The sequence below is a fragment of the Globicephala melas genome, chromosome 17 (genome assembly GCF_963455315.2).
Source record: "Globicephala melas chromosome 17, mGloMel1.2, whole genome shotgun sequence".
Lineage (NCBI taxonomy): Eukaryota > Metazoa > Chordata > Mammalia > Artiodactyla > Delphinidae > Globicephala > Globicephala melas.
Window position 1 is genome coordinate 28,915,925 of NC_083330.1, and position 19,735 is coordinate 28,935,659.

At 38.6% G+C, this 19,735-nt stretch overlaps 1 protein-coding gene and 1 pseudogene across 2 annotated transcripts in view; one reads left to right on the forward strand and one right to left on the reverse strand.

Moving 5' to 3' along the window:
* The window catches only part of WWP1 (WW domain containing E3 ubiquitin protein ligase 1), a 113,640-nt gene that overhangs the window by 11,534 nt on the left and 82,371 nt on the right, over nucleotides 1-19,735 (forward strand). For both annotated transcript variants that reach the window (XM_060287439.2, XM_030839247.3), the window contains one exon: nucleotides 12,178-12,272. The gene's annotated coding sequence lies outside the window, so the exon portion shown is untranslated. The remainder of the gene's footprint in view (nucleotides 1-12,177; nucleotides 12,273-19,735) is intronic.
* On the reverse strand, nucleotides 17,096-19,691 carry LOC115843363 (eukaryotic translation initiation factor 4B pseudogene; annotated as a pseudogene).

Genomic DNA, 19,735 nt, shown 5'->3' on the forward strand with positions numbered 1-19,735 from the left:
TATTATATTAAATACCACACTTTGAAACAAATGACAGGTTATTTATGGAAATGTTTGTGTCATTTTGAAATATGAGATGTTACATGATGTAATTACATGAAATTTGATCTTTGCAGAGTGAGAATGTTATGTTGCCCTGGATGTTTTTCCCAGAATACATGGAAATGATTTATTAAACACAGCCTGAGCAGCCTACCTTCTTCATTGTTAGTGTGTTTATGCTTTTACACATTCGCTGTTTTAGATTACTTTCTCAACCTTCAGGAAAAACGTTTTCAATGACCTAGCTTACAAGCCCCACAAAACCACCCTACTCTGAAGTTGCTTAAGTGATAAAAGAATGGGAACATCAGATTGGTACAGCAAACTGCTTATTTTAAGGTTTGGGTTTAGCTCAGCGTTTCTTTTTTATATTCTGTGTTTGTAGCGCAAATGTAGTGAAAAGAGCATTGGCTTTGAGCCCAGGAGATCTGGATTCAAAATCCTGACTTTCACCAGTTTTGTGACCTTGGGCAATTTACTTACATTCCTGAAACCTCATTTTTCTTACCTGTTAGTAGAAATAATGACTCTGAAGGGTGATTGATAACATTAGAGAGAGTTTTTTTGGGCAAATAATAGGAGCCTAATAAATGGTCACTGTGATTTTTACTATTTTTGGAGTCAGAGACCTGATTCAGATTCCAGGTTTAAGATTGGCCATGTTTCTGTGTCACTTAGGCACCACACGTAAGTGCTGCCAGTCCCAGGTAGTTACGCTCTGTCATCTTATTCTTCTGCTTAGGGAGTATTTACGCAGCTCTTTTTACATGTTAACTTAAGTTGATTCTGTAGGTCTGGAGCTCAAGTTTTAAGATGCTGTTATTTGATTTTTCTTTTTAATTGACATTATATAAGCACCACAGGAATGGGAAACCTTCCTTCTACTGATACTTGCTAAGGTATGGGGAAAATGACCAACTGCAAACATTTTCTGCGTGAAAAGCGTTGGTAATTTGCCATTATAAACATAATATTGTACATTATAAGAAATTGAGAAATTATAGCAAATTAGAAAAGAAATGATTTCATTTTCATTTTGCTATAGTTTACTTTTGTTGATGGAAATACATTTGAGTATCAATTCTTTTAAAACAGGGAAATAGGAATTATCTCTCTAAATTAAGAATAATTATGAAAAAGTCAATGAATAAGTGAAAATGTAATTTTTTTTTTTTATGACCTGAGGAAGGAAGGGGATGGAGCAGAGAGGGAAGGAAAGATTCCTGTGATAAAAGACACAGTGATAGTGCCAGAGTTCTGTGTTTTTGTTTTGTTTTTAAGGACCATAACTGTTTAGCTTGAAAATTAGAACAGTTGCTGTTAAATTTGATGAATATATTTTCTTCCTCATTAATGTTTTCTATTAAATAGAGTACAAGCATTTTTTTATATCCTTTACTTGAAGTGGAGGAAAACTATTAATTTCATTTTTTGGAAAGTTGGTATTAAGTTATTCGATTATATTTTTAAAAGGTGCATTTTATGGAGCAACATCACCATCTTGTGGCCTTCTAGAATATTGTTGCCAAAGGTATGTTGTAAAAACTACAAGCGTAAATTAAATTGTTCTCTGATGTTGGCCAAGGGCTCAATCAAATTTGTATTCAGCAGTTCTTACTGTAAATGGGAGGTGGGAGTTAGAAAATAAAATGATTTGTACACTAGGATTTCAACTTTGTAAAAAAAAAATCTGTATTGGAGGAAAATAATGGTACAAAACTGGAAACAGTTGTGAGTTAGGTTGATGCAAAGATTGTGGATGGTTGTTACTCTCACGTTTTCATGAAATATGCAGTGTTTATAGTCAAGCAGTTCTAAGCTAGAAAATATCAATATGTTCTGTCCTCCATTTCTTAATCAATAGGATTACCAAGGCCCAAAGAAGTTTAGATGCCCTGTCTCATTCAGCCATTTAGTGAAACTGTTATCTAGAGCAGTGTTTTCCAAGCTGGTGACTCTTGGAGGAATATTTTCTACCTGAATTTTTACACTTTTTTCCTTCATTTTGATGGTAGTTTTAAAAGAAAAAAAAATCAATTTGAGAAGTACCGTAGTTCATTTAAAAGAGCACCTAAAAACTAAATGAGGCTATTTGGTTTTAAGCCTGTGTTTACTTAGTTGTTTTTAAGATTCAAATCGTTGACAACAAGTATCCAAATATAATCATCTAAATAGTATTAAACACTCCTGTGTGCCAGGCTTTGGGGGAGACATGGTAGATACAGTGGCCAATGGCCAGGATTTGTCCTGCATGCTTGGAATTTATCGTCTAGAATGCAGTGAGAAAAATAAAGCTATTTTGATGAACACAGAAGTTTGAAATCAGGGATTCTGGGAGAAAACAACTATAACTTACGGCAAATACTCATATTTACCATGTATTAGGCACCATGCAAAGTGCTTTTGGTACTTTTTCTCAGTGTCAACTATTTATTTTGGAATTTTGCTTTCATTTTTGCATATGCACACAAATATGTATTTGTGGAAGGTCTGAAACACCTCTGTGGACAGTACCAGTGGTCTGGCTCTTAATGGGTTTGGTAGGCTTTTGTGCCTTGGTCTTGGTATCTCACCACCATTTATAACATTCCTATTGGGAAAATCTGTACCGTGTTCTAAGTAGCCGTCTTTCCCCCAGACTTTGAGAGTCCAATTGATATATAATTTGGGGATTAATTTAAGACTTCTGAATTATTTTGAATATTTAGTTAGGGACAGAAAGTGTCCAAGTTTAATGAGCTTTTCTCTTGTATATATACTGTTGGACATTTGAGTATTTAATAAGTCAAATGAACATTTTAGGTAACACTTATCCTTTACTTTTGTATTGGACATTTTTGTATTGAGCCTTTACTGTGGGCTGTGGAGATAAAATCACATTGGTAAGGTGGACATGGACTTGGTGCTCAGAATTATCAAAGCAAAGATGGGAGAGTGTATAGATGGTTTATCCCACCTGTATAGGATTTTCTTTATAATATTTTAAAGTTTTAGTTCTGTGCTATATAGGTACATTTTTTTAACATAACTACTCTAACCATTTCTACAGGTTAAATGTTTTATTGATTGTGAATCTTCATTTAACACATTTTTAAAGTATATAGTAAGGGCTGAGCAATGGGCTAGGGGCTGGAATTATAAAGATGAGTAGTAATAAAGAAATTTCTGGTGTAATGGGGAGATAAAGAAATAACATGGTTATAGTGCTGTGTTTGCTTGAGCTGAATCTTTAGGGATGATTAGAAATTAGGTAGATGAGCAGTGGGAATAACATGTAGGAAGTCATGGGTGCCTAGATGTGTATGTGAGAATCACTTGGGGCCCCTGGTGGAGTCCCCAGGTAATTCTGACATGCAGCCAGGTTGAGGAAAACTGGTAGTGGATTAGAAATATGTGTCATTAGTGAGCTTTGGGTAAAGAGCTTTTTTGGAGAATACCAGTTATTTTATTTTCTCTAGCTGAATTTTAATGAACGAAGGTGGCAGAGAGTGTGTGTGTACGTAATGCATCTGAATAACCGGAAGTAGTTTGGTAGTAGCTAGAGTATGCCTTTTTCTCTTCTGGATCCTATGTTCTAAACAGCTCTAACATATCTTTGCTTCTAAACGTGAACTATAAAGGTGAGTTGGAAAAAAAAAAATCACACATCTGTGGGGATTGGTGCTGCTACTACTGACCTGGGCCCAAGTCTCTGCTCTGTCTGCCTTGAATTCCTTACCTACCACATCCCTGTTGAAACAGGGAATTTGGTCTACGTTTATTGACCATTGTATTCCCAATGCCTCCTTCACCAAAGGAATTGGCAGGTAAAACCTCCTTACCTTTCTTCCCAGACAATGTCAGAGATATCTGCACTTTCACTCATTCTTTTCTCTTTCTAGTCTCAGTGTAAGAACTATGTCTGTACCTCTGCATTAAATCTCAACCAATCCTGACTTCTCAGAGATCTTGTCGTAGTAATCATTGTCTTTTCTGTGACGTCAGCTGCTTGCTGCCTGAAAGCATGTTCAGGGTCTCTTCTGTCTTCAAAAACAAACCTATGTACGCCTCCCTTTAAGGCTATATCTCTTTTCCTATACAATCATACATCTGAACAGAGGTTTCTGGCTGTTAATTTACTTCTGAAGCCTCTGGCCTCTGGGCCCCTACCACTCCATTAAAATTGCTCTTGCTAAAGGCCTGGTAACATCCATACAGTCCAGTAAACAGTTTTCTCTTTTTACTGATCTTGCTGGGGTGCTTGGTGGGCCTAGCCACTCTTCTTTTCCTTGAAATTCTTTCTTGAAGTTTTCTTCAACCCTGTGCATGGTTCTCCTCTACCGTTCAGCCTTTCAGTACTGCTCTTCCCTGCTAATTGTATGCAATAGGCCTTTTCTGGATGAAAGACCACCTGTCGCAGCAGGTGGCTTCAGTTCACTCTTGCAGTTCACTTTTGAACTCTGCTTACGTTTACCTCCAGTATCTATTTTCTGAGGTCTGTTTCAGTCAGTCAGTAATACTTCTGGGGGGCCTTCCCTCGGCCAGGCTTTAGCCTGCGTTCTGGGAATAAATAAGATGGAGTCGCTGCCCTTGGAGGTCGGCGTGGGTTGGAGACAGAAGTAAGAGGTTAAGATAACTGAACGTAAATCATTGAGAATGATAAAATAGGGTGAGGTGGTAGAGTTGAAGGAGTGAGGCTTTGGCTGTGCCTGGGCTGACTAGAGATTCTTTCTGAACGGGTCATACTTGAGTGGAGCCCTAAGGCTGAGAAGGTAGCCAAGGGACTGTCAGATGGAGAGTGAAAACAGAGGTCTCTCAGCAGCACAAGGTATTCAGGTTAGGGATGGCAGGAATGCCAGTGAGAGAGAAAAGAGGGGAGGAGAGAGGTAGGAAATGTAGGGGCAGCAGGTCACGTGGGGCCATGTATGAGTTTGGATTTCTTGTAGTTAAAAGGAGAGAACATTGGGTGTGAAACAGTTTTTGTGGCGCGTACTGTTTTGGAAAGCCCACTCCGACCACTGGTAGAGGATGGATGTGGTGTGGGAGCAGGGAGACTATGTGCCTGTAGTTTAGATGAGCATTTACAAAGCTTGAGAAGAGGGTTGTGTTGCGGATGTTGAGAAGTACTCTCCCTTGCTTTTATCCCTGCTTTTATCTCTGCTTCTCCTGCCCTCCCCTCCCCTGCCCTCCCCTCCCCTCCCCTCCCTTCCCCTCCCTTCCCTTCCCATTTCTTGTTTTGTCTTCTTGTTGTTTTTTAATAATACACAAACCCCAAGTCTGTTTGGTGCCCAAAAGAAGAGGGTATAAATGTGGGGAGGGAGTATATCTTAGGAGGTGAAAGTTGTGTAGGTAGTCGGTCACTTTGGAAAGTAGGAGGGTATACTTCATTTTCAGAGACTTATACTAGGACAGGGTTATGTAGTATATTTTTATAAGAATCTCCATCAGAAATTATTTAAAATAAGGTAGATGGCATGAGTGTCTCAGAAGGTTGAAGTGTTAGGTTTCTAAGTAACCTCCGTATTCAGAAAAATTAGCTGATAAAATTGCAATATAGTAAGACTGTGTTTTTCTATAAATGCTTTATTTTTCATTCTCATATTTAATATTGTTTTTTCATGTTATATTCTTAATAATTTAGCATTTATACAGCACTTTATAATTCACAAACTGCTTATATGATACTAATTTCTTCTAAGACATCTGCTGCTGAGAGAGGTTAAGTTACTTGTCCAAGGTCATGTCAATTTATTTATTAAGCATTTGTGTGCCAGGGAGTTTTCTTAGAGATTTGTCAATATTTACTCATTTAATTCTCTTAATAACTCTGTGAGGTAGGTACTGTTGTCTTTGTCTTTTTTTTTTTTTTTTTTTTTGCGATACGGGGGCCTCTCACTGTTGTGGCCTGTCCCATTGTGGAGCACAGGCTTAGTGGCCATGGCTCACGGGCCCAGCCACTCCGCGGCATGTGGGATCTTCCTGGACCCGGGCATGAACCCGTGTCCCCTGCATCGGCAGGCAGACTCTCAACCACTGTGCTACCAGGGAAGCCCGTCTTTGTCATTTTATAGATATAAAAACTGAGGCACTGGGACTTCCCTGGTGGCACAGTGCTTAAGAATCCGCCTGCCGATGCAGGGGACACGGGTTCAAGCCCTGGTCCAGGACGATCCCACATGCCACGGAGCAACTAAGCCCGTGTGCGCCACAACTACTGAGCCTGTGTGCTGCAACTACGGAAGCCCATGCACCTAGAGCCCGTGATCTGCAACAAAGAGTAACCCCCTGCTCGCCCAACTAGAGAAAGCCCATGCGCGGCAATGAAGACCCAACGCAGCCAAAAAATAAATAAAATTAGAAAAAAAGCAACAAACAAACAAAAAAAACCTGAGGCACTGTGGGGTAAAGGAGCTTGCCAGTAGTGGAACTGGGATTTGAACCCAGGCAGTCTGGCTGCAGAATTTACTCTCTCAACCACTGTTATGCTGCCTCTTAGTAAATGTGGGAGCAGAAGTTCAAATCCAGATTCACACTGGACTCTGGCACATGATGGTTTCTTCTTTTCAATTATTTGTTTCTACCCCCACCCCACCTGTCAGCCAGGCTGCAGATCTTCTATAAGCAAAAGCTTACTTGTTGACAGGATCTGACTTGGGTTTCTTTAATTTCTAACATTACTAGATATTGAGAGTTTTATATTCACTTTGCAGTAAATTAATTTTTTTAAATCTGCCAACCTCTGACGTGGAAAAGAGCAAAAACCAGTACTTCTGTCAGCTCAGAATAGAAGTATCTTTGATATTTGATCTCCGGACTGGCCTTTACTTTGGTATGTTGTAGTTACTGCTAGCTTAGCCTCCAGTCCTCTGTCCAAAGTCTATTATTAATTATTTATTGCTTTTCTGGGAAGGAATTTGCATTCTGTATGGAAGAAGACCTTGTAAATTTTGCTAGCTTGACGTTCACAGGAAACACGTTTTATTTGAAACGGTGCGTTGTTAGTTTTGCTTGGGTAGGTAATTGTAACTATTATTAATTGGGGGCAAACACCTTGATAGGAAAATCAGAGCAAGTTAAGTTGCTCTGATTGTGTTTTGTGCTGTGACTGGAGCCTTACTGTGATGGAAAGCTGTTTTAAGGCAAAGAAGTAGATAGAATTTAAAGTACCCAGAATCAAGAATTACCTTGGTTAGAATTTACGAGAATGAGGAAGAGAACTGAGTAAGTAGTTTGACCAGCTATTGGATGTGAATTTTTAGTGAATAAATAAATTGCAGGAAATAAACTAGGAAATAAATTGCAGGGAATTAATGGGCAGCGGGTATAAGGGTGTGTGCCATGATAATTTGAGGAGGCATAAGGTTAAATTCAGCAAGGCTTTTGACTGTTACAGCAAGGGGCATGCAGTAACAATACAAATGTTTGTAGATTTGAGAAAGGAAAAGAAATTTGTTTTAATTATGTAACTGATAGTTTAAGAGCAGATTGATTACACAGAACAATTTTGAGAGCAAGGTGGTCACATAGTTTGGAAATGGTTAAAATTGGCAGTTAAAAGGAAATCTATAGATGGATCAAGATTTAGTGCTTAAAAAATTAAAATTGTGATGTGTATGGTGCATTTCAGTGTAAAATTATTTTGCTTATTAGCTTGAGGTGGCAGCAGATACATATATATATATATTTTTTAATTATTTAATTAATTTATTTATTTTTTGCTGTGTTAGGTCTTCATTTCTGTGCGAGGGCTTTATCTAGTTGTGGCGAGTGGGGGCCAGCCACTCTTTATTGCGATGCACGGGCCTCTCACTATCGCAGCCTCTCTTGTTGTGGAGCACAGGCTGCAGATGCGCAGGCTCAGTAGTTGTGGCTCACGGGCCTAGTTGCTCCGCAGCATGTGGGATCTTTCCAGACCAGGGCTCGAACCCGTGTCCCCTGCATTGGCAGGCAGATTCTCAACCACTGCACCACCAGGGAAGCCCAGATACATACATTAATGAGAGGCAAATTTTGAGACAAGTTAACTATAAAGCAGACTTTCTATGTAATTGTTTGAGAGGAATAACACTTAAAAATAAAATAATACGATTGATTATAAACTCATTGGACACAAGAAAGTGAGATAGGTAAAGACTAAGAAGAGAATGAACTTGCAAAAGGGGAGATATGAGATACAGCTGAAAAAGAAAAGTCAAGGAAAGAGGCCTAGATTTGTGTTGCTGGAAAAGTACAGGTAAAAATTGGAAGATGATTGAAAACGGAACCAGAAGCCTTGGGGAAAATTAATATATTTATTTACCTCCTCTGGTTGAAAATCCGAAAATGGGTGGGGATAAATAATAAGAGTTGGATATTAATACTGACAGGAAATTTGGCATTTTGAAGATAAATACATTTTCCTCATAAAAAATACTTCCTGTGTTCTTCCCATAAACTGACATATATTGTGCACTAAAAGGAACTTTGAAATTTACTGAAAGTGCAGAAAGATGGAAGAGAGAAAGTTGTGGTTATTAGATCCTATGATTAGATAGGCATTTTTCATATCATTTTTTTTTTGCTGAACGCGGGCCTCTCACTGTTGTGGCCTCTCCCGTTGCAGAGCACAGGCTCCGAATGCGCAGGCTCAGCGGCCATGGCTCATGGGCCCAGCCGCTCCGCGGCATGTGGGATCTTCCCGGACCGGGGCATGAACCCGTGTCCCCTGCATCGGCAGGCGGACTCTCAACCACTGTGCCACCAGGGAAGCCCTAGATAGGCATTTTCACATGAAAATAAACACCCAGACTGTAGTTGGAGGATAAAAAGTACCTGTGGATGCCTGTCTTCATTTGTCCTTTGTCTGGTAGGTAATGCAAGTGCTCTTCAAGTCACTGGAATGGCACAGTTTTAAAGTGTTATTCCTTTTCACCCAGTGGCACTTGTAAATTATCAGGAGGGTAAAATTCCTAGGTTTTGTATTAAGAGGATTAATCAGTGAAGTTTATACAGAGAGGTCAGTGTGGACAAGTAAACTTTTTAAGAAATCACCTAGCTTCTATCCCAAACAATTAAAAGTATGTATTGAGACCTTAACACCAAGTTTATTTGAAGGTAGAGGAAGAGGCACAGTGGTTGAGAGATCCTGGTAAGAAAAGCTCCATGGGAGATAGAGTAGGAATTAAAAATAATGTTAATGTTACAGTATTAAAATTTGAAATGGTTGTACTTGGCCTACTTCCTTGAGATGGGAATGTGAAAATTTGGAACTGTGAAGTGCTGTGCAGGCATAAACTAGGGATGGTATCACCACTAGGTGCTACTAGGACAGAGCAGAGCTGGGGGGACTGAAGGCAGACAGAATCTGAAGAGAGAGCGCAGTGCTGGAGATAACTGCTCGGAGATGCCGAGCAGAGTAGCGCCTGCCAGTCCAGCATGGGGTCATCCCTGCTAGTCAGTGAGATGGAAGTGCGCAAGATACAGTATTGGCACAGAAGCGGAGACTGGAGTGAGGGTGACTGCATGAGGTGAGGAAGAACAGTTGGACTCAGTGTTTGGAGGCTACGCAGGAAGTTGGAAGTGTGTTCAAATCCGTAGGGTACCAGAGTGGTGATTATTTGGAGAGTTTGGTAAAAGTAAACAATTCTGAAGTTTAAAGGCATTGGGTATTGAGAAAGTTTTTGCTCCTTCCTCTTCCCTTCTCCCTACATGTAGTCCCCAGGGTTGTGAAATTGAGGCCTAATGATGAGTAGTCCCTATAAAATTGATTTTTCATTTCTGAATATTTAGGTCATACAGAAATTGTAAAGTCTAACAGAATTATGCTTTATTATAACAGGATTCCACTAGAAAAATACCCTTGAGATACATCCAAAAAGCTGTCTATGCAGTTAGAGCCATTACATTGTTTAGTAAGGTTACCCTTAGTAAAAGATCTCAGCGTGCCCAGAAATGAGAGGTTCCCAAGAAGCAGAACTCAAAACCTAGATGGTCCTGTGCAAATCAGGATGAGTTGTTTACTGTCCTGTTCTATAAATTCATTGAAATGATCAACAGTATATTTTTATAAATGATCTCTATATAGAAGTAATATTCTTTTATTGTTTAAAATTAAATCCCCTATTTTGTAGTTTATTTTTTTTAAGGGGTAAGTTTTTGGTACTTTTTTTTTTTTTTTTGGCTACGTCGGGTCTTAGTTGAGGCACGCGGGATCTTCATTATGGTGAGCAGGCTCTTTGTTGCAGTGTGTGGGCTTCTCTCTAGTTGTGGCACGCGGGCTGCAGAGCGTGGGGGCTCGCTAGTTGTGGCACACGGGCTCTAGAGTGGGCGGGCTCAGTAGTTGTGGCATGTGGGCTTAGTTGCCCCGTAGCATGTGGGATCTTAGTTCCCCAACCAGGGATCAAACCCACGTCCCCTGCATTGGAAGGTGGACTCTTAACCACTGGACCACCAGGGAAGTCCCTAGTTTATGATTTTATGAAATACTTATTTTCTGCTTTAGAGTTGTTGAATCTTGGATATTTTAGGGAGAGGGAGGCTTTGTTCATCTATCTTTATCTTTGCCACACTCACTGAATTTTAAATTTTGTGCTGTTGTCTAAATGGAGGCTTTCTAACCTTTCAAGTTCCACATTCATTGGACTAAACTTCTTTAGCAACTGGTATGTACCATCCTGTCTTGTTACTGAGATGTTACCTGTGTATTAATATCATCTTTAAAACTAGAGTACCCGTATGGAAACGGGGGCTTTGTCTTGTACCATTTTTGTGTCCTTGCCATACCCACTTTACAGACTAGGCAGTCAGTATGTTTATTAATTGATCCAGGCAGATAGATATATGATGATATTTCTCTGTCTTTTCCAGTCTTTAATGCTATGCATAGTATGCAAAATGGATCAGATCTTTTGATATTTTTTTTTAAATTTTGCTTCTGACTTAAGAATGACATCATGAAGTAAGCAGACAATTAAGATGTACCTTCTAAGTGAGGAGTTGATAGGTCTGTAACCTTGGAGGACTGGAAATGTATTTTATTGTCTACATTCAGGACTCTTACTCTGTTCTTTGCAGTTGAATAATAATGAACCCATATTCAACTTTGTGGCATTTTTAAAGGGTTGAGCTGGACATAATCAGTTTACATATAACTGGCCATATCCTCTAGGCATAGGTTATGACCTAAATTCATTTGGATGAATAACCAATTCACTTCAAAGTTTGTTAAAACTCAGGCTTTGTTTTTTCTTTTGTCACACTTGGTCACACAGCTGTTAAGTGGCAGAATTGGAAATGAAATTCAAGTAGTCTAACTGCAGAATTGGCTCTTGAAAACTTTGAGCCATATTGTCTCCCACAATTTGCTTCACTTCTGTTCCCTATCCTGGTTATGGCTCCATCACCCACCCAGATAGTGAAGTGGGAAATTTTGGTTGTTCAGAATCCTTCTTCTTTCTAAGCCTCAGCTATCCCATAATCATCTGTCAGAGATCTTATACATATGCTGAGTTTTTTCCTTCACATTACCAGTGCTCTGGTTCAGATAAACTTTTTTTACGCGGGCCTCTTACTGTTGTGGTCTCTCCCGTTGCGGAGCACAGGCTCCGGACGCGCAGGCTCAGCGGCCATGGCTCACGGGCCCAGCTGCTCCGCAGCATGTGGGATCTTCCCAGACCGGGGCACAAACCCGTGTCCCTTGCATTGGCAGGTGCACTCTCTACCACTGCGCCACCAGGGAGGCCCTAAACTGATTATTTTAAATCTAGACCCTTGCTACCAAAGTTATTCTTCTAAAATGCAGTTCTTGCTGTGGAAAACTATCAGTGTCTATCAGTTACCTTCAGGATAAGCTTTAAACTACTGTGCTTGGTATATTTTAGATACCATATGAACTATCCCATAGGATCCTATACAGTATAGATTACCGTTTGCCTGTTGGCCTCATCACTTTGCACCAACCTTACCAACAGTTCTCCAGCGCTCCATACTTTCCATAATTCTTTCTTGAAGAATTATACTTTAAGACACAGTTCATTCAAAGGTTACCTTCTCTGTGAACCTTTTCCTGATTCCTGTAGGTTGGATTATCCATTTCTCTTGTGAACCTCAGATGTACTAGTTGACATTTTGCATCTATTTTAGTAACTGTCACACTGAAAGCTGTTTATTTGTTTATAGGTTGTCTCCTCACTAGACTATGAGCTCCTTGAAAGAAGGAATCGTGTCTTACTCATCTTTCTGTCTCCAGTATCTAGAACAGTTCCTGGTACAAAGTAAGTGATTAACAACTTTATTTAACTAAGACTGTATTTAGGAATTAAACTCCATACATGCTGACAGTTAATTATACCTATGTAGACTGAGAAATACATTGTCATAAAAAATATGGTTATAGATCTTCAACACTTCTGAGCCACAGTTTCCTCATCTATAAGATGGAAATAGTACCTCCCTACTCATATAGTGTTATTATAATGCTCAGATAAAAGAATATATAGATATGGAAGCAACCTAAGTGTCCATCAGCAGATGAGTGGATTAAGAAGATATGGCATAGGGCTTCCCTGGTGGCGCAGTGGTTGAGAGCCCGCCTGCCGATGCAGGGGACATGGGTTCGTGCCCCGGTCCGGGAAGATCCCACATGCTGCGGAGCGTCTGAGCCCGTGAGCCATGGCCGCTGAGCCTGCGCGTCCGGAGCCTGTGCTCCGCAACGGGAGAGGCCACAACAGTGAGAGGCCCATGTACCGCAAAAAAAAAAAAAAAAGAAGATATGGCATATAAATACAGAGGAATATTTTATGCAGCCATAAAAAAGAATGAAATTTTGCCATTTGTAGCAGCGGATGGACTTGGAGGGTAATATGCTAAGTGAAATAAGTCAGACAGAGAAAGACATGCTGTATGATATCACTCATATGTGGAATTAAAAAATACAACAAACTAGTGAGTATAACAAAAAAGAAACAGACTCATAGAGAACAAACTAGTGGTTACTGTTGTTAAGAGGGAAGGGGGAGGGGCAATGTAGGGGCAGGGGATTGATTAAGAGGTATAAACTATTACGTATAAAATAAGCTACAAGGATATATTTGTACAAACTGGGAATACAGCCAATATTTTATGATAACTATAAATGGAGTATAATCTTTAAAAATTATGAGTCACTACACTGTACACCTGTAACATATAATATTGTACATCAACTATACTTCAATAAAAAATTATCACATTAAAAAAAGAATGTATGTAACAGTACATTACATGTATTTTAAGTGCCATAACATCTTTGTTATTAAATGAAGTGTGAGAACTAATTGCATGTTGAAGTAGATGATTTTGTTTGCTGTGTATCTTCCCTTTTAAGGCAAAATAGCACCATTTTTGAAGGATCTTTATCATTTGCAGTTTAAATTTGCAGTTATTGGTGACTGGAGGCATGCACTCTTGAGTCTGAGGGCTGGTTTATATAAGACAAAGGGAGAAGTAGCTTGGAAGTGAGAATCTGGGTACAGAAAAAGTTTTAAGCTGTTAGAGCAAACAGTCTTTTGCCTAGTTGGCATTTTCCCAGTCTGCACAGCATTTTAAACTTTACAATTCTTTTTATGTACCTTATTCTCAACCTCAGCAATTACCTTTCTGTCTAATTCACTAATAAAGTCCCTCAATTTTCTTTTAATCTACCTCCAAATGAATTCTTATCTTCACTTATCCTTAGGTCCGTCATTTACTGTTCAGAGGAAGAAGTGCCTTTTTCGTGGAAGACTAATTACACATCATCTGTATGAAAGCTCTAGCTTTTCTTTCTTTTTCTTAGGCTGCAGACATACTCCCTTACCACCACATTTGATGAATTAGTGCCCTACACTTTCCTGTGTCTACTTCCTTGCCTTCCATGCATTCTTTACATTTTTAAAAATTCTGTAATTTGAACATGCCAATTCCAGATTATATGTAACATGGAATTTAATAATAGAAACAAACATTTGGGAACCAACCATTCGACTTAGAACTAGGTCAGTACTAACACAGTTAAAAAGCTACCTGTGAGTACCTCTGTAACCCCATATTCCTGTCTTTCCCCAACCCCTGAAGTAACTGCTATTTTGAATTCTTTTTTAAATTTCTTTTTTAAAAATAGTATTACCACAAATACAGTTCTTTGTTTTGAGTTTAATGTTTTGTTTAGAGTCTTTTTAAAGCTTGCACAAATGGTATTTTATTATAGAGAAATGTCTATAAATCTTTATACATTTCAAAGAAAACATTCAACCATCATAAAAGAATAATAGAAAAATCTCAGAATGCATATTCAAATTTATGACAAGAAAATAATCATGGAGACTTATTTTTGTACTGTGTGGGTATTGTTGTACCATATATGAAAGAAAGCTCCTTATTCAGAGTGTAGCAGGTGTATTTCCACACACTAATTTCTTGAGTTTGGCAGAAGTGTTTCAGTTAGATTGATAGTGTACTCCTTGGAGGAGTCACAGCTTGTCATTTGGTTGCCCTTTGGACCTCAGCAGTTCTTCAGTGGGCTTCATTCAATTGTTTATTGATAGTATAAGCTTTTGAGACTCAGGATCCACAATGCCCCTATGTTTCTGGATTTTTTTTCAATCATGGAATCATGGCATTTTCAAAAGAAATGCATAGCAAAAGATGAGGCCATGATAACTGCCAGAAGAATACATTTCTTCTTTGTCATTAGGAGTTGGAAGCATTTCTTGATGCTCAATGTAGAACGTAGAACGTTAAATCTTGGAGGTGGGACTAAGTGAGAGGAAGATGTTAATACCTAGAACTCCTGTTTGTCTTTTTTCATTTACTATTGTTTCTAAGATACATTCATGTTGTTGCTTACAGCTATAGTTCACTCATTCTCACTACTTTTCCATTGTGTGTTAGCCTAATTCTTTTAACCATTGTTCTACCAGTGGACATTTGAGCATTTTTGTTGTTGTTGTTATTATGAAGAATGCTTATACTTGGCACACAAGTACAAAAATTTTTATAGTATGTATCTAGAATTGCTTATTGAAGGACATGCAAATGTTCAACTTTACATAATAATGCCAAATTGTTTTCCAACAATTTTACCAAATTTAACACCTACCAGCAGGACTTTACCAATTTAAACACCTAGTAGCAGTGTGTAAGAGCCATTTTTGGAGCCACTGCTCCATTTTTTTTTTTTTTTTTTGGCTGTTATTTGGTACTGTCAAAACTCCTAGTTATTACCATTCTAGTGAGTTTGAAAATAACATCTCATGTGGTCTTAGCTAGTATTTCTCTGATGAATAATGAGATTCTATATCTTTTAAAATACTTATTGGCCAAACAAGTTTCCTGTGTATAAAATTTCTGTTCAGGTTTTTTTGCCCATTTGCTTCCTGTGTTTTTATTTTTTGTATTTTTTTGAGGTTCTTAAATAGTTTAAATAATAATCTTTAATCAGTTTTAAGTTTTGTAAATATCTCCCAGTTTGTGGCTTGTCTTTTAGGTTTTTTTTTTTTTTATGATGTTTTATGGTAAACAGAAGTTCTCAGTTTCCACATAGTTAAAATACTTATTCTTTTCTTCTTTGGTTAGTATGCTTGTTTAAGAAATCTTTCCTTCTGGGAGGACACAAAACAACAGTTTTCTGCTGTAATTTCTTAAAGTTTTAAAGTTTACCTTTCATATAATATCACTAGTCCATCTTGAATTGATTTTGTATGTGAGGTAGAGATCCAGTTTAATTCTTTCCATATTGATAACATCAGGACCATTTAACTGTCCCTCCTTTCCCACAGATCTGCATTGCTACATCTGTTACCTGAGTATGTCCTTAGATACTTGGTCTTTTGGGGGACTCTTTATGTTGTTTCATTTTATTTACCCTTCTTCAGTCTTGCCAGACATTTATTTGTTTTAGTGTTTTCTAAGAACTATGATTTTGTTGATCCTTTCTGTTACCTTTTTTCTACTTCATTAGTTTCTGTTCTTTATTATCTCCTACATTCTTTGGATTTACTCGTGATTATCTTTCTAACTTAACAGACTGGCCTGTCAACTCATTCATTTTCAGCCTGCCTTCTTTTCCTAGTATAAGTCATTAAGGCTATAGATTTGCCTCTAAGTATAACTTTTACTGTATTCCGAAAATGTTTGTATGTGGTATTTTTATCATTTAGTTTTTAATATTTTTAGAAAAATTTCCAATGTGGTTTCTGATGACTCATGAAATATTTAGAAGTGTTATTATTTTCTATTTGTATTTTAAAAATTTATCTTTCATTATTGATTTTTAACTTAATTGCATTTTGATCAGAGCCTGGGAACAGTATGATACATATTCTTTGAAATTTAGTGACATTTTCATTATCTCCCAGTGTGTGTATTATTTTTCTGTATGTCTCATGTATACTTAGAAGAATGTTTATTTTCTAGTAATTGGATGTAAGGTTCTGTTAATTAAGTCCTGCTTGTTAATCATTTTGTTTTTATTTATTTATTTTTTTCAGAAATTTTTTTAAATTGGAGTATAGTTGCTTTACAGTGTTGCGCTAGCTCCTACTGCACAGCAAAGTGAACCAGCCATATGTATACACACATCCCCTCCCTTTTGGATTTCCTTCCCATTCAGGTCACCACAGAGCACTGAGTAGAATTCCCCGTGCTATACAGCAGTTCCTCACTAGATAATCTATTTCATACCCAGCGGCTTATATATGTCAATCCCAGTCTCCCAATTCATCCCACCCCGCATTTCCCCTGCTAGTGTCCACATGTTTATTCTCTTCATCATGTCTCTATTTCTGCTTTGCAAATAGTTTCATCTGTTTTGGTCCACTTGATCCATGGAAAATTAGTGTGTGTTGAAATCGCCCAAGGCAGTGGTCAATTTGTCAGTTTCTTTCTGTGGTTCTAACAATCTTTGGAGGCTTTTCTCCCCCCAGGAGATGGTGAATTTTATTTTGCCTTGTATGGATAGAGATTTGATTTGCTTAGACATGTTCCATGGTAAAGAGAGACTAGGAGAAAGCACAGTATGTAGAATTCTATTTTAATTTTCACTGTCAACTGGGAGAGCAGCATACTCACAGTACTGAACTCAGAAGCTGGATTCTTCAGGGTTCTTTGGCTCAGCTGCAGATTGGAGTTCTTGATCCTTTGTTATGTTTCCTTTCAGACTTCTTCCGTTAGTCTTTGTTCCTTCATCTCTTGGTCCATGCTTCAGTTCCCACTTTCACCTTTTGGGACACTCACCAAATCTGTTTTATTTTCATCTTTCCAGGTTGATTCTTCCTGAGATGTTGAGCTGGAGTGACTTTTCCTCCATCACTTGTAGGGGATTGCTGCTCTATGTTTGAGCTCTGAGATCAAGCAGAAAGATTAGCACTTCACTTCACCCAAGCATTCTCTGTTGATGAGGGGCCAGCATTACCTTTAGTAGCTAATCAGGTTTGGGAAGCTTAGAAGTTGGAGAGTGACAGTCTTTTGCCTTAGTGAGTATTTCATTTTCCAGAGACATCTCACTGTCTCTCCTTCATGCATCCCCGTCTGACTTCTGGCAGATGTGGCAAGGTCCCAATCTGAGATGACGCACTTCCTGTCCTTGACCATTACTGTTCTAAATTTTCTTCACTCTGCCAGTTTGGGTGTCTCTCCTGAGGCTGTCATTCTAGTTTTGGTTCATCGAACTGATGCTGCGATTTCTCCCTTTCCTTCTGTAGCTGGTCTTCTACTTGCTGTCTCACAGGTGGGTCAGCAGGCTTTGCTGCTCCAAAGATGGAAGCTGCTTGACTAAACTGGGAAGTACCAGCAGAGGAGTCATCTTCCTTAGGACTACTCTGAGGCTTTAGATTCAGTTTGGGTCTCTGGGAGGGTCCTCTATCATCACACCTGTAATCATCTGGAGAGCAGTTGTCTTTGGTGCTCCACGACTGAATGTCCTGTCTATCCATCTTCACAGTGGTCCTGCTTCCTCTGTAGTCGTCATCCCTATAGTACCCACTACGACTTGCATTTCTGCCATTGTTTATCCTGAAGTCATAACCTCTACCATGGTCTCTGCTGCCTTAGTCATGATAGCAGTCCTGGCCTCCGTAGTGATCACAGTGTTTGCCTTCAAAGCTCTCTTCACCTCTCCTAGGTGGATAGTCAAATCCAAGCTGTCTATGGCAGGACAGTTCCTCAAGTCTGTATCGATTTTGTGAGAAAGCTGATTTCTTTTTCAGCCAAAAGAATGATCATCCTTGTCTTTTTCCCGTGCTTGATTAGCAGTGTCCCCTGGAATTCTGTTACCTAGACATTTTTTTATTGAGGTTGAGGACACAGAGCAGGGACTCCAGGTTCTCAAACTCAGCATTATTGAAACCTTTCAACCTCTGGATTACTGGGTTCGCATGGTAAATACGCTGCACTGATACTTAATCCTCTAACGAATTCCTTAATGGAGACTTTTGTCTATCACAAGTTGGGTTCCCCAGAAAAGCAGTGTAGGGTGGCAGATGGGGAAATGGCTCTGGTTCCCAGGCAGCCTGTGGAGCAGTGGGCAGGATGTATTGGTTAGTTGCAGGTGCCTTATACATGTTGTCATCCTAACTGTGCCAAGTGCTTGAAACATCCTCCAGATCATCTGTTCTATCAGTCCAGCTGACTGGTTTGGGGATATAGATGCTGCTTCCACCAGTGTTACTACCATCCTCAGCCTGTAAGCCTGTTAGGGAGATAGGGTTCCCATTCTTCTTGGCTCAGGTCACTTTGCTGGGCTAGTGGCTTTTTTTCTTTTTCTTTTTTTAAGCATGCAAATTTGGAGTTTTATTTCTACTTACTAGATTGGATCTTGTATCATTTTCTTCGTTCTCCCTAATAATGCTCTTTTTCTGCTATTATAACTAATCCCAGCTTTCTTTTCGTTTATATTTGCCTAATATGTCCTTTTCCATATTTTTGCTTTCATCCAATCAGCATCTTTATTTTGTAGGTGTCTCTTGTCTTACTTTTGAATTTGTCCGTATGCATTTATTGTGATTATTTCTATATTTGAACTCTCTTTGTGCTTTCTGATAGTCCGGGTTGCTTTATGCCTTTTTTTTTCCTTTCCTTTTCTAGCCTTTTTTTGGGAATTGATTTTTTTTTTTAAATTGTATTCTCTTCTCTACTAGTTTGGAAATTACACTCACTTATTTCTATTCTTTTATGATTACCCTTGAAATTCTGCTGACATACTATTAATATATAGGCTAAAGTTAAACCAGATCATAATCCCTCTGCTGGACAATGCAAGAATTTACATCACCAACTCCTATCCTCTCTCTTCCTACCCTGCTCCTCCATTATATGCTTCTGTTCCTTATTCCATATTTGAACGGTTTATATGGGTTTTATTTAAATACCATAATAAGATGTTGTTATTGTTATTTTATTCAGACAATGTTTATTTAGATTTATTTGTATGCTTACTATTTTCTTTACTCGTCTTTTCCTTCTTGCATCTCAGATCATCCTTGTGTGTAATTTTACTCTTTTATGAAACATGTCCTTTAGATTTTGTTGAAGTAAAGGTCTGCTGCCAGTAAACTCTCTTTTGGTTTATCTGGCAAAGTCTTAATGCCTTCTGTGTCCCAGAGAGAGTTTTAGTGGTTGAATAATTTTTGTCTCAGTTCTTTGCACATAGATGCTTATTCTACCTTTTGTGCTTCCATTGCTGCTGTTGAGAATTCTGCTATCACTTTACTCTCTTCTTTTA